We start from the raw sequence: 13,027 nt of genomic DNA, 5'->3' as shown, positions 1-13,027 counted from the left end.
CCGAGGCGGGCGGATCACGAGGTCAGGAGATCGAGACCACGGTGAAACCCCGTCTCTACTAAAAATACAAAAAATTAGCCGGGCATGGTGGCGGGCGTCTGTAGTCCCAGCTACTCGGAGAGGCTGAGGCAGGAGAATGGCGTGAACCCGGGAGGCGGAGCTTGCAGTGAGCCGAGATTGCGCCACTACACTCCAGCCTGGGCAACAGAGCGAGACTCCATCTCAAAAAAAAAAAATAAATAAATAAATAAATAAAAATAAATTTAACTTGGCTAAATTTTTTTTAAAAAAAGAATGAGGGTAAGAAAGGTCAATAACATATTAGTATTACTATTTTTAGATGCTGACCTCACAGACTCCCTGAAAGGATCCCCATGACCTCTATGGTTCCTTAGACTGCACTTTGAGAACTATTGATGTACAGGGAAAAATGCTCTTGGTGGTAAGATTACAACTCTATATAAAAGAGATAAAAGCATCAGTCCCATGAATTAGAATGTTAAAACCATTGTAAAATGTCTTTATCACTTGTAATCACCAATGCTCTATAGAAAATCAGACCACAATTTAAAGATTGTTTTACATTAGGGGTCCATAACCTTTTAATTCCAAAAACACTAAGGGGTAAGCATGAAACAGCAAAGATTCTAACATAGGAGAACAAAGCCAGGGAAAAAAAAAAAAAAGAGGCTGGGCAAGGTGGCTCGTGCCTGTAATCCCAGGACTTTGGGAGGCCAGGAGTTTGAGACCAGCCTGGCCAACGTGATGAAACCCTGTCTCTACTAAAAATACAAAAATTAGCCAGGCATGATGGTGCATGTAATCCCAGCTACTGAGGAGGCTGAGGCAGGAGAATCGCTTGAACCTTGGAAGAGGAGGTTGCGGTGAGCCGAGATAGCACCACAGCACTCCAGCCTGGGTGACAGTCTAAGACTCTGTCTCAAAAAAAAAAAAATTTTAATAAAAGAAACAGAAACAGACTTATAGACCAACGATAAAGAGGTGACAAAAGAGAAAGAGAAGAATTTCTGTTGCGGGAGTGGGAGACTAATGATAAAAATTGCCTTTGGATGGCTCAGTGGTTCTCATGTTCATTAGCCATTCTGATCTAACAAGTCAGCTTTGCTCAGGCAGCCTGGTTCTGAACTGTGTGCCCTAAGGCCTTCCCCACAGAGGGGGGCCCAAGGAGGAGACACCATACATCTGAAGCCATATGTTGGTCTAACATGACTCCATAGGTTGCAAAAATAATCTCTGCCTAAGCTTTTCCATCTCCAATGCCAACACTTCATTTCTCCAAGTGAAATTCTGGCTTTAATACTATATGTGTCATAAAATCCACCGCAGGTGAGTGTGACTGAATATAAAATAACCCAGTGCCCCGTTTGCCTGGATCAGAAATCCAGGGACTATTCTCAGACAACCTCATGAGTGAGGGAAAAGGGAGAAACTTTATCCTCTCCAAACTAAGCATCAAGCAAAACTCAGCTTGTCTTTCCAGAAAACACAATAGTTCGGTACATGACATTCAACATCAAAACTCTACCAACACTCAACTTGTGCCAAAAGGAGCCACAGGAATCCACAACATCCTTACATGGCCTTAAATATCAAAGTAACATGTAAGATATCAGAATACGTCTTAATGAGCCAGGCACAAGTTTCCAAAGAAGTTCTGCCGAGTTCTACTCAGTCTTACAGAACACAAGCCCAGCTGCTGCTAAAAGTAAGGCAGCTTGAAATTTCTGTGCTGGGTGAAAGGTGGCCAAAATGTTAGTGATCTGCTTATTCCCCTTGTGGGAATGGGACTTGGTACTCTGCTATGCATCTGACACCACTGAGAAAGGTTATTTGAGCCCAGTGGGGCTGGTAGCAAAAGTCTAAATGCTTACCTACCGGCTTACAACTAGAACATATGTATCCCATTGGATTGTCATAGTGCTGTGTAGAATGTACCTGTTTTTTTTTTTTTTAATCTCCAAAACTTCCTCTTTTTCTTTCTCTTTTTAAAAATGCAAATGAGAATGGCACTGGCATCTCAGGGTTTTAAAGAGCAGAGAGTGCCTATTGTGCAGTGATGTGTGACTGAATCCAGCAAGGAGGTTAGAGACACATCGTCAAGAGCTAGGTGCAAATCCCTGGGCTTAAGAAGGCCATGACTTATTTACAACTTCTTATTTGCCACTGGTGTCATTTGAGTTTTTATGGGTTTTAATAAAGAGTAATATACATATATTGTTCTCTTTTGGAAAACAATCATGTCTGAAATGTTCCTGAGATTCTTGTAACAGTTATCACTTTGTTTTTGCAGTTCCAGTTTAGCACAGAATAAAATCTGGACTGTGTCAGTTTGTGAAGGTCTTATGTCTACTTGGTCATCAGGTAAAATTCCTTTCTGTGTTGTGAAAAGAGGCAGACTGAAGTCATTAGTCACTGCCAATGTTGTATCAGTTCTTGCTGGTTTACTCTCACAGCACTGGAGACATTAATAAAATGGGCTGCCAAGGCCCCCTGCAGGCAAACTTGTAAAGTAGGAAGCAATTCTCTTTGGTTGATTCCTTCTCAAAGGCAGTGGGTGTTGTAGCATCAGTGAAAAGAATTAAGATCATTGGCTTTGCAATCAGAGAAATCTATGATTAGATTCCGTTTCTTCGGAATTGGTTCAACAAATATTTAGTAAGTGCCTACTAAGTTCTGGCCTCTTTTCCAGGTATTGAGATGCAATAGTGGGAAGAAAACAGACATGGGTGCCTGTCTGCTAGCTGGGGAGGCAGCCGCTAGCATCCAGGTGACAGGCTCGAGGCTCAGCCTTATGCTGAGCAGTTGTTTACCTTTCAGCTGCAAACCTTCCTTTCTATACAGTACTCCATGGGACTGGGCTAGGACTCTTTCTGTTTTGCCCACTGGCTTCCTGTAAGGGTCTATGTATCAGTCTGTCTGCATGCTGCTGATAAAGAGATACCCAAGACTGGGCAATTTACAAAAGAAAGAGGTTTATTGGACTTACTGTTCCACATGGCTGGGGAGGCCTCACAGTCATGGCAGAAGGCAAGGAGGAGTAAGTCACATCTTATGTGGATGGCAGCAGGCAGAGAGCTTGTGCAGGGAAACTCCTGTTTTTAAAACCACCAGATCTTGTGAGACCCATTCACTATCACAAGAACAGCATGGAAAAGACCCACCCCCATGATTCAATCATCTCCCACAACAGGTGGGAATTATGGGAGCTACGAGATGAAATTTGGGTGGGGACACAGAGCCAAACTACATCAGTCTGCAAATAGGGATGCTAGAGGGAGACTAGCATCTAGTGGGAGAAAGGACTTTCTTGGTTTTTTGTTGTTCCTCTCAGCATCATACCAACAGTGACCTTGGCCTGACAGCAGCAGTTGGTTCCAGTCTCCAGCCTTTTGTGAAAACCTGAGAGCCAGCCTGTTGGTATGTTCTCAGAAGTAATGGCAACAGCTGGGTCATGCTCCCCTTCAGAGGTCTGAGCCCCAGCTCTTTCTCTGAACTTCTGGGCTGTGATTATTCCAACCTCTCCCCTGCACAGCAGCTGCTCCTGCTGTTGTATATCAGAGTTACCCTGGCGATCCCTGTTGCCTATTCAGCCCTCCACCATCTGGAAAACCAAGTCCCTATAGTAGATTTTATGTTAAAATGCTTCATGTGGTTTTTTGTTTTCTTGACAGGATCCCGATATACTCATACCATACAAGCTTATCTTAAGATATTTGAGATTTGTAACAAGTATGCTGGGGAATAGTCAACTGGTTATGAAGCACATCATCTTGATACATTCACCGTTTTCAATAATGAAAAAAGAGCAAGAGAGTACATGTATGTAGTTACATATTTTGTATAATTTCAAAGAGAGGAAGGTAAAATTGTCCATGCTCACTTTCAACAGATCAACGTGACATTTTGTGAAAATGAAACATATCAGAGGTAGCTTTTCTTACACATTTGTTTAGACCTATAAAATAAATAATTTCGTGATCTACCAAACCGTAACTGGATAATATAAACCCATATTCTTCCAGTTTTGTTTATTGGGAACAAAGCTTCTGCTCACGGTCATTCTTCAACCTCTTTTCTGCAAATTCATTTTATTTCTATCATCTCCTTATATGATATAGATTAATTTAACCTGAATATGTGTGGATTCTATTGTAAATAATGCATTTAACAACAGTCAATAATGCACTCATATCCACTTTTAAGCCCTGCCCTTGCTACTTCTTGATGTTAATTTCTAAGTATAGAATACACTTTCTAAGTATAGAATACACTTTTCCCTAAATGCAATCTAGCATGTAATGCACTGGATTTTGGAGAGCCAACTTTGTTTAAATAGGATCAGTGACTCCCTCTCAGATATGCAGTTCCAATTCAGTAAGATTCATAATTATACACTTAATAATCTTCGGCTATGAAATGAAAATAGTAATCTGTCTATCTGGCTAGCTATCTACCTGTTTAAATATCAAGCCTGTCTGTCTCTCTATTTACCATGCCCTTTTAAAGTTGCTTTAATATGCTCTAATAGATGGAAGTCTGGCAAAAAGATATAGGTCTTTGTTCACAGACAATAGGAAAAAACCTAAAATGTATAAGTTCAGTTTCACTTAATTTTAAAGATTCACAAACAAGGTGCCTTTAAGTGAAAGACTATAATGAGTTTAATTAAGAATTAAATGTCCCTTGATGAGTCTTTGTACAGATTTTACAAGTTGCTATAGTTCCCAAGGACTAAAAAGTGAATCACTATAATGACTCAGTAACATACCATTTTATAAGTCAGATTTTCCAATTTCTTGTTAGTTTTTGATTGAAGAGGACTTCTTTAAATTGTCAGATGAAAGATCATGAAAAAATAATCATTGATGATAGATCACTGTGTGATTTTTGGCATCTAACTCAGGAGATAAAAAACTGGTAACTTAGAACTCTTCATTTCCATCAGATGATTACTCAGCACTTATATGGATTAAAAGATGGTAATAAGGATTGAACTGATGTTGAATCCTGTTTCATTTCAGCATTAAATAATATTCATCCAAGCTTACCTTAACTGAGAAAGAAATACACTGCATTCAGAAGTGGATTTCCAATAGCATTTTACTTTTTCTGTACAATAATTACATTTCAAAATTTGAAACGTACTTATATTTATTTAATCAACCATGTACAACTAATAATTGTAACAATAACAGTACAGAAAAGTAATTTAATACTTACAGCTTCATGTTTACAAAACAAAAAACTTTTTTCTTATAATTTTCAGTTTCAAAATATATTTATAGCAGAGCAATATGATAGGGCTATCAATAAAATATTTCCAAGCATAACATCATATTACATTAGGGCAAAATTATGTGAAGGAGATGGAATGAAAAAACTTCATAAAGAGGCAAAATATTGGGTAAAATGTCCAGTCATCAAAGAGCATGGTCATTGATATTGTTTGCCTCTATGTCTCCACCCGAATCTCATCTCGAACTGTAATCTCCACATGACAAGGGAGGAACCTAGTGGTGATTGGATCATGGGGGCAGATTTCTCCCCTTGCTGATCTTGTGATAGTGAGTGAGTTCTCACAAGATCTGGTTGTTTGATAAATGTCTGACACTTCCACCTTCTTACTCTGTCTCTCTTGCCCCCTTGTAAAGAAGGTGCTTGCTTCTCCTTTGCCTTCCACCATGACTGTAAGTTTCCTGAGGCCTCCCCAGCCATGCAGAACTGTGAGTCAATTAAACATCTTTTATTTATAAAGTACCCAGTCACAGGTAGTATCTTTATAGCAGTGTGAAAACGGACCAATATAGTCATGTATCTTTTAAATAGATGATGATGTGTATAAAAACACTATGGCATTTAGATTTTATTGCATTTATTTAAAATTGTAATGAAACACTTGATATTGCTGGACACGGTGGCTCAGGCCTGTAATCCCAGCACTTTGGGAGGCCGAGGCGGGCAGATCACGAGGTCAGGAGTTCGAGACCAACCTGATCAACATGGTGAAACCCCGTCTCTACTAAAAACACAAAAATTAGCCAGGTGTGTTGGCATGCGCCTGTAATTCCAGCTACTGAGGAGGCTGAGGCAGGAGAATCACTTGAACCTGGGAGGCAGAGGTTACAGTGAGCCGAGATCGTGCCACTGCGCTTCAGCCTCGGTGACAGAGCAAGACTCTGTCTCAAAAAAAAAAGAAAGAAAGAAAGAAAAAGAAAGAAAGAAAGAAAGAAAGAAAGAAAGAAAGAAAGAAAGAAAGAAAGAAAGAATTGATATTTATAAGTATTTATAATATGCTGAAATTTTGTCTTTGCAACTACTTAAACTAATAGTGAAGTGTTTTAGGTAACAGTGTAAGGATATGTACAGGAATATCTAGTCTTTCATACTTATTTTAGGGGACAGAAGTAAGAAAATTTGAAGACCTCTGGCATACAGAGACCAGCAAATAGCCAGTTTAGAATACATAATTCAAGGTTTCTTAATGGTGAATGCCGTCTCTGCATCAGTGAAGAGATTCCTCATTCAGCAACAGAGGATATTTTACAAGATTCTCTGGTATTCTTGGACACAGGACACCATTTCTTAAAGATTGATCACTGCATAATAACAACAATTATAAAACTGCATTCAGCAGCTGGGCACAGTGGCTTATGTCCATAATCCCAGCACTTTGGGTGGCCGTCGTGGGAGAATCACTTGAGACCAGAAATTTGAGACTAGCCTGGGCCACAAAGCAAGATCCTATCTCTCTCAAAAGAAGAAAGAAAAACATTGCATTTAGTATTGTTCTTAAACATACATTGAGGAAAAGGTTTTAGAACTAAAATATTGGGATTCCGTTTTTAATATCAGACACTATTTTTTTCCTATGCACTGTAGTATCACATGGATTATCCTCTTAGTATACTATTTTAGTGTAAATCATTTGTATGTCTCTTACAGTTTGCTTAGCACATAGAAGATGACTAATAAATGTTGATTTTAATTAAAATTAAATAAGATAAAGGCCATTCGGTCCTTTATCGTTTTTTTTTTTTTTTTTTTTTTTGAGACAGGGTCTCGCTCTAATACCAAGCCTGAAGTACAGTGGTACAATCATGGCTCACTGCAGCCTCGACCTCCTAGGCTCAAGAGATCCTCCCACCTTGGCCTCCCAAAGTGCTGGGATATCAAGTGTGAGTCACCATACCCAGCTTAGTCCTTTATGTTTTAAAAAAGTACAGCTTCAACTTCAATAAACAAATTTAACTTTAGATAAGTAGAGAGAACTGGTGCTTGATTCCATAACTACCACAGCTTAGGTAACATCTCCAACCCAGCCATATTTCACCGGCCAATGGGGAAACACTGGTTACCTGTCACTTTTAATTATATGCTAGGACTGAAAGGTCACAGACACTTATTTTTGAATAGGACATTTCAAGTCTGCAGAGGTTATTAGTTGCCGAACCCTACAACTTACAAACTCCTGACTCTGTAGGTTCCTGCCTGAATCTGTTGCCTCTAGACGTAACTACAGATTGTAAAAGCCATGATTATTCTGGGCAGATATAAAGTTCTTTGCACTGCACACAACAGCAGTGGAAAAAAACAAAATTAATCTTGCAAATGTTATTGAAATGTAAATGTCAACATATTCTCAATTGGGTATGAGCATTCACAAGCTTGTCTTCAGGCACCAGGGGTGCTCAGAGCACTTGAAAAGGAAAATCTCAACTTTGAAAGACAAAAGTAAGGATGCAAGCAGTTTCCTCATGTTCTCTGTTTGCAAATGTGCTTAGCATGGGCTCTGTCAAATCCTTGTTCACAAAGCCCAATTTGAGTCATTCTATTTAAATAAGCTGTTAGTGTCCTCTCTCTTACTTTCTATGAAAAAGCAACTATATCATTGAAACTGCTGTAATGCAAGATTTTCTCCATTTCCTGCCTTCAGCCTCGCAAACTTTTGCCCTAAAATTGATTCCAAAAAGCAGCCAGGAAACATACCCATGGAAAGGGTGTTCTGTGCCAATCCAGCCTTCCTGAAAAGCAAGCAGTCTCTTTGCTTCTGCAATTTCACATGATCATACCATAAATAGTCTGCGATCCATGCTAGTATGCTTTTCATTTACATTTCACAAGTTTGGCAAGGCCAGTCTCAAAATAATTTCACCAACCAGGTGACATGTCAAGGTGTCTCTTAGTTGTATACCTAAAGTTAATTCTTTATTTTCTTAAAACAGCCAAGAAGGGATTCCGAAGATAGAAGAGGAGGCATCGACACCATGAACATCATGGCTGAGTTATTTTGTGAGAAGGCTAAGCCTAAAGTAAAAACCTTGGATTTGCCTCTGTCCTTGAATATGCTATCTGGAAAGAGTTTTCTTAAAAGTATTGTCGTGAACACATCCATTTTCCCAGTATAGTTGAATGCAGGGTTTAATAAATAGAATGAATCTAGTTTTAGTTCCTGTACTGCTTGTGCTTTCAATAACCTCTAAATTTGAAAAACACATTTCAGTAGATGTGTTTGTTAGTGTTGACCTTGTAAGTTGACGAAGAAAGGGTAGTACTACCAACCCTGAGAGGATAAAGAGAATTCTATGTGTTTTACAAACATATATTTATCATTTTGAATTTATATATAGTCAAGGATGCAACTCCTCCCTCAATTTATATAAGCTCTTGTTGGTTTCTACAGGTATCCCTCCCTGTAAATATTTTATTAGCCGAGTCAGAGCATTCACATACATTCTCAGTAAGAATGGATTTTAAAGTCAGAAGTTCAGAACCATTAGCAAGTCTTCTTGCAATGCTGCAAAGTAATGGAAATCCTTAGACAGACTCAGCCAGTTTGGTCTTGTTTAGTGAGGGGATGCACTGAGTAACCCCATCTTCAGGTACCAGTTAAATAACAGTAGGATGTATTCCTGAGGGTCCCCATCGCAGTTGCACCCCGCCCCATCAGGAGAATCACTCATGACCACAGCCCCTTGACACTCACTATCTTGGCTACATGGAGGCTCCAGCAGCAAACAGTTTAAAAGCTGCTCATCCACCATGATGAGTTTTGAGGTGCTTGGAACTTCTCAGAAGAGAGATATATTATGGGCATTGATCATTGCATCAGTGAAGAGGAGCACATGGCTGCAGAGGTCAGAACAGTTAATAGTCTGCTCTGTTAAGAGGGGAAGGGATAATGAATTAGAGAGCACTTAATATTGGCACCACTGAAGGCAGTATGGGAATTGATAGGTCTGAGTGAGGGAAAATCTTGTGCCACTACTAACAAACCTCCTAAACCCTTAAGCTCCCTTCAGAGATTATTGCTTTCCTCTTAGGTCTTGCCTGAACCCTGGCTGCACCCCCAGTACAAGTCCATCCCTCAGACCTGTTGAGTGGAGCTATTATTCTTCCAAGATGTGCACAGTACAGATGGAAAGTTGGGGTGAGTGTTTACTAGTGTTCTCAGGTGCTCACTGTCACTTCATACAGGCCTGCATTTACCCTGTGTAAAACTCATACTTTTGGGAGGTTGATCCCACTAAGCTATACCGTGGTATACTTGGTACACTGTTGCTTATGGAGCCCTAATGTCATTCTATTCCATGGAAGTCTCTAGCTTTCACTATCACTCTCCATTCCAACTACTGCCATAATTGTAGGATATTTCAGGATCCTGGAGGACAGGGTGAGATTAGAAACCTCACAATTTCCCTGGACTTTCTTAATTTATTGCATTTCAGTCACCTAGGATGAGACCTATGGGTTCTCCTTTACCTCTTCCTCTCTATATTAAGCCCTACCTAATTCTTCATTCTAGAATCCATCCCTACCACCATGCCCTAGTTCAGAATCTTGTGTCTCTCCACTTCCTGATATCTTCATCTAATCTCTTTTCCGAGTAACCACCAATGTGATATATTTTATTTAAACGTAGCCGTGTCAGCTGGGCATGGTGGCTCACGCCTGTAATCCCAGCACTTTGGGAAGCCAAGGTGGGCAGATCACTTGAGGTCAGAAGTTCAGGACCAGCCTGGCCAACATGGTGAAACCCCGTATCTACTAAAAAATTACAAAAATTAGCTGGGCTTGGTTGTGCATGCCTGTAGTCCTAGCTACTGAGGACTGAGGCTGAGGGAGGAGAATTGCTTAAACCCGGGAGGCCGAGGCTGCAGTGAGCTGTGATTGCGCCACTACACTCCAGCCTGAATATAGCCATGTCAATTCTTTATTTAAATACTTTACTTGCATTTTCTATCAATTTTCTACCAGGTGGTATTCAGGATCCTTACCATGACATAGCTCCATGAGTTAACCCCATCAGCCGCTTCCCGCTTATCTTTCCAGTTCATCTTTCCATGCTCACCACTCTCTGTCTTAGACTTTGTGGACAGCAAGACTGAATGGCTTGTAGCTCCCTGTACACACCATTCTATGCCTTGCTTCCATGCTTTTACTCACACTATTCCCTGTACCTGGACTGCCCTTCCATTCTCCGCATTCTACCTTAATGTACCCCTTAGGACCTACTATGTGATATTCAGTGGGAAGGCTTCTCACACCCCATGAGTTCAGTAATCTTCCTTCAAGCTCCCAAATTAATCTGGGCACCTTTCCAGCAGTGTACTCATTACTTTCTATCCACTCATCCATTGGAATTGTCTGCTTATGTTTATCTTTCCTTATCTAGACTTAAACTATAAGTTCCTTGAAGTCTTAGAAGGTATCTTATTCAAATTCCTATTGTGACACTTGGCACAAAGTGGTTATAAGTGAAAAATAATGATAAAAACAGAGACAAAATAATGAGATCCCCCTAAGCACAAGGCACTTAATAGGCATTTACATATCATATATCATTTAATCCTCACCACAGCTAGAAAAGCTGTTTACTGTTATGCTCATTTACATCAAGGCATCTCAGATTCAGAGAGATGGAACACCTTGTCCAAGGTCACCTGGCCAGTGAATGTCAGAATTAGGATTTGAATCCCATTTATTTGACTTCACATCACACATTCTGTTTACCACAACCACATGTGAAGGTCATCCTGAAAGGATGCTCTGCTTTCTGAATCATAATGAGTTGGAGGGGAATGAAAGCTGCTGATAAAGTTAGCACATTAAGTGTCTAGCTGGTCACCACACTCCAGGGCAAGTGCAGTATTTCATCATTGCCTGAATTTCTACATCCTTCACCCATAACAGTCCTGTGGTCATGGACATTCAAAGATATTTAATAGATAGACTTACTGGAAAATGTAACTGACCCACAGAGCAAAGAATGGCATAAAGAACATGCCATTCAGATTTTGGTTACATAGGTAAATTGAAGACATTACAGAAAAGGAGCACCCACAGACACTGTTTTACTTAGAGTTTTTTTTCCCAGTGATTCATGGATTTACTTTTGTGCAGAATTCTTAAATATAAAATTAAAGTTATCGACATAATTAACAAGTTTAGCATAGTTACAACTTTATTTTGAAGAGAATATAAATATATGGAGTCAGAGATATTCCAGAAAATAGAGAAAATACAGGTGTTATATCTTAAGAACCACCACAGTGTAGTTACAATAAGTATGCATAGATGAAAGCTATGCATATTTCAAAACAAAATTTCTGTGACTTAAATTAGCATCTGTCATTATGACAGCTGCAAACCATCCCCAGAGAGTCTCATCTTTACGTGGGGTTCAAGCCAGCCCATTAGTCAACATTAGATCAAAATCCCTCTCCATGATGCTGGTAAATGGATGTCATCTAATAGAAATGCAACAGATATTTATTGGAAACCTGTTGTAAGACCTGAGCTAGGCTTTGTGGAGGATATGAAGATAGCATATCTCTCCCTTAAGACTCTTACAGAACAGTCACAGATTAAAAGTTAAATCAGAATACAAGGTGTTATATTGAAAGTGGGTCACACAGACAGTGGCTATTACCAGCTCCCCTTACCTTGGTTGATATTTCCTCATAGCACTATTTCCTGAAGTTGTAATATATAAATATATATGTAGATGTGTGTGTACATACGTTATCTGTTACTTAGTGATGGGGATACATTCTGAGAAATACATCATTACCAATGTTGTCATTGTGGAAACATCATAGAGCAGACTCATGCAAATCTAGATGGCACCTAGGCTACACACCTAGGTTATATGGTATAGCCTATTGCTCTGCTCCTAGTGTACAAACCTGTACAGCATGTTACTGAGCTTAATGCCATAGGCAACTGTAACACAATGGTAAGTATTTATGTACCTAAACATATCTACAAATAGACAAATTAAAATACAGTACTATAATGTTATGTGACCACTGTCATATATGTTGTCCTTCATTACCAAAATGTTATGTGTCGCATAACTGCATCTGTCTATCTATCTATCTATCTATCTATCTATCTATCTATCTATCTATCTATCATCTATCTATCTATCTATCATCTATCTACCTATCTACTTATCTCTATCTATTGATCTCTATCTCTGTATCTACATCTATCTATATCTATATCTATATCTATATCTATATCTATATCTATATATTTTCGTTGTTGCCCTAGTCTTCCCCACTAGAATTTTAAGTTTAGTAAGGGCAGGGACTTTGTGTGTCTTGATCACCATTGTATTCACAGCAACTACAATTCCTAGCATATAGTAGGTGTTTCAGTAAATATTTGTTGAATAAATGAGTGAATTTGGAGAAGAGGGAAATTACTATAAACAGAACTAATTAAAGAGCAGGGGGCATTTCATTTAGTTCTTGATAAATGAAGATGATCTGGATAAAGGTAGGGAGCTATTTCAGGATGGACATTTAACAAGAGCAAAGGTGAGCTGCAGATAGACCTTCCTACCTGGAAAGTATGTTTTCTGTTGTCCATTATTTAGCCATAGGATTGATTGGACCAAGTAAGGAGTGCTCTCTAGAGTGTAGGCACTAGGCCTATCTGAGAAACTAAGTTACTCAGGTCAAAACAATTTCTGTTTCCCCAAGTTTATGGCAGTCTGTCT

The 13,027-nt window shown here is 39.3% G+C and overlaps 1 long non-coding RNA gene across 1 annotated transcript; it reads left to right on the top strand.

Annotated features, from left to right (window-relative positions):
- Positions 1-367: 367 nt before the first annotated feature.
- On the top strand, positions 368-8,362 carry LOC100603048. The gene is made up of 3 exons (XR_179168.2): positions 368-442; positions 2,312-2,382; positions 8,244-8,362. It is a non-coding gene; the product is annotated as an uncharacterized LOC100603048 (long non-coding RNA).
- Positions 8,363-13,027: the final 4,665 nt, after the last annotated feature.

This window comes from Nomascus leucogenys, chromosome 12 (assembly GCF_006542625.1).
Source record: "Nomascus leucogenys isolate Asia chromosome 12, Asia_NLE_v1, whole genome shotgun sequence".
In the NCBI taxonomy this organism is placed as follows: Eukaryota; Metazoa; Chordata; class Mammalia; order Primates; family Hylobatidae; genus Nomascus; species Nomascus leucogenys.
This window is presented reverse-complemented; position numbering and strand designations above follow the sequence as displayed.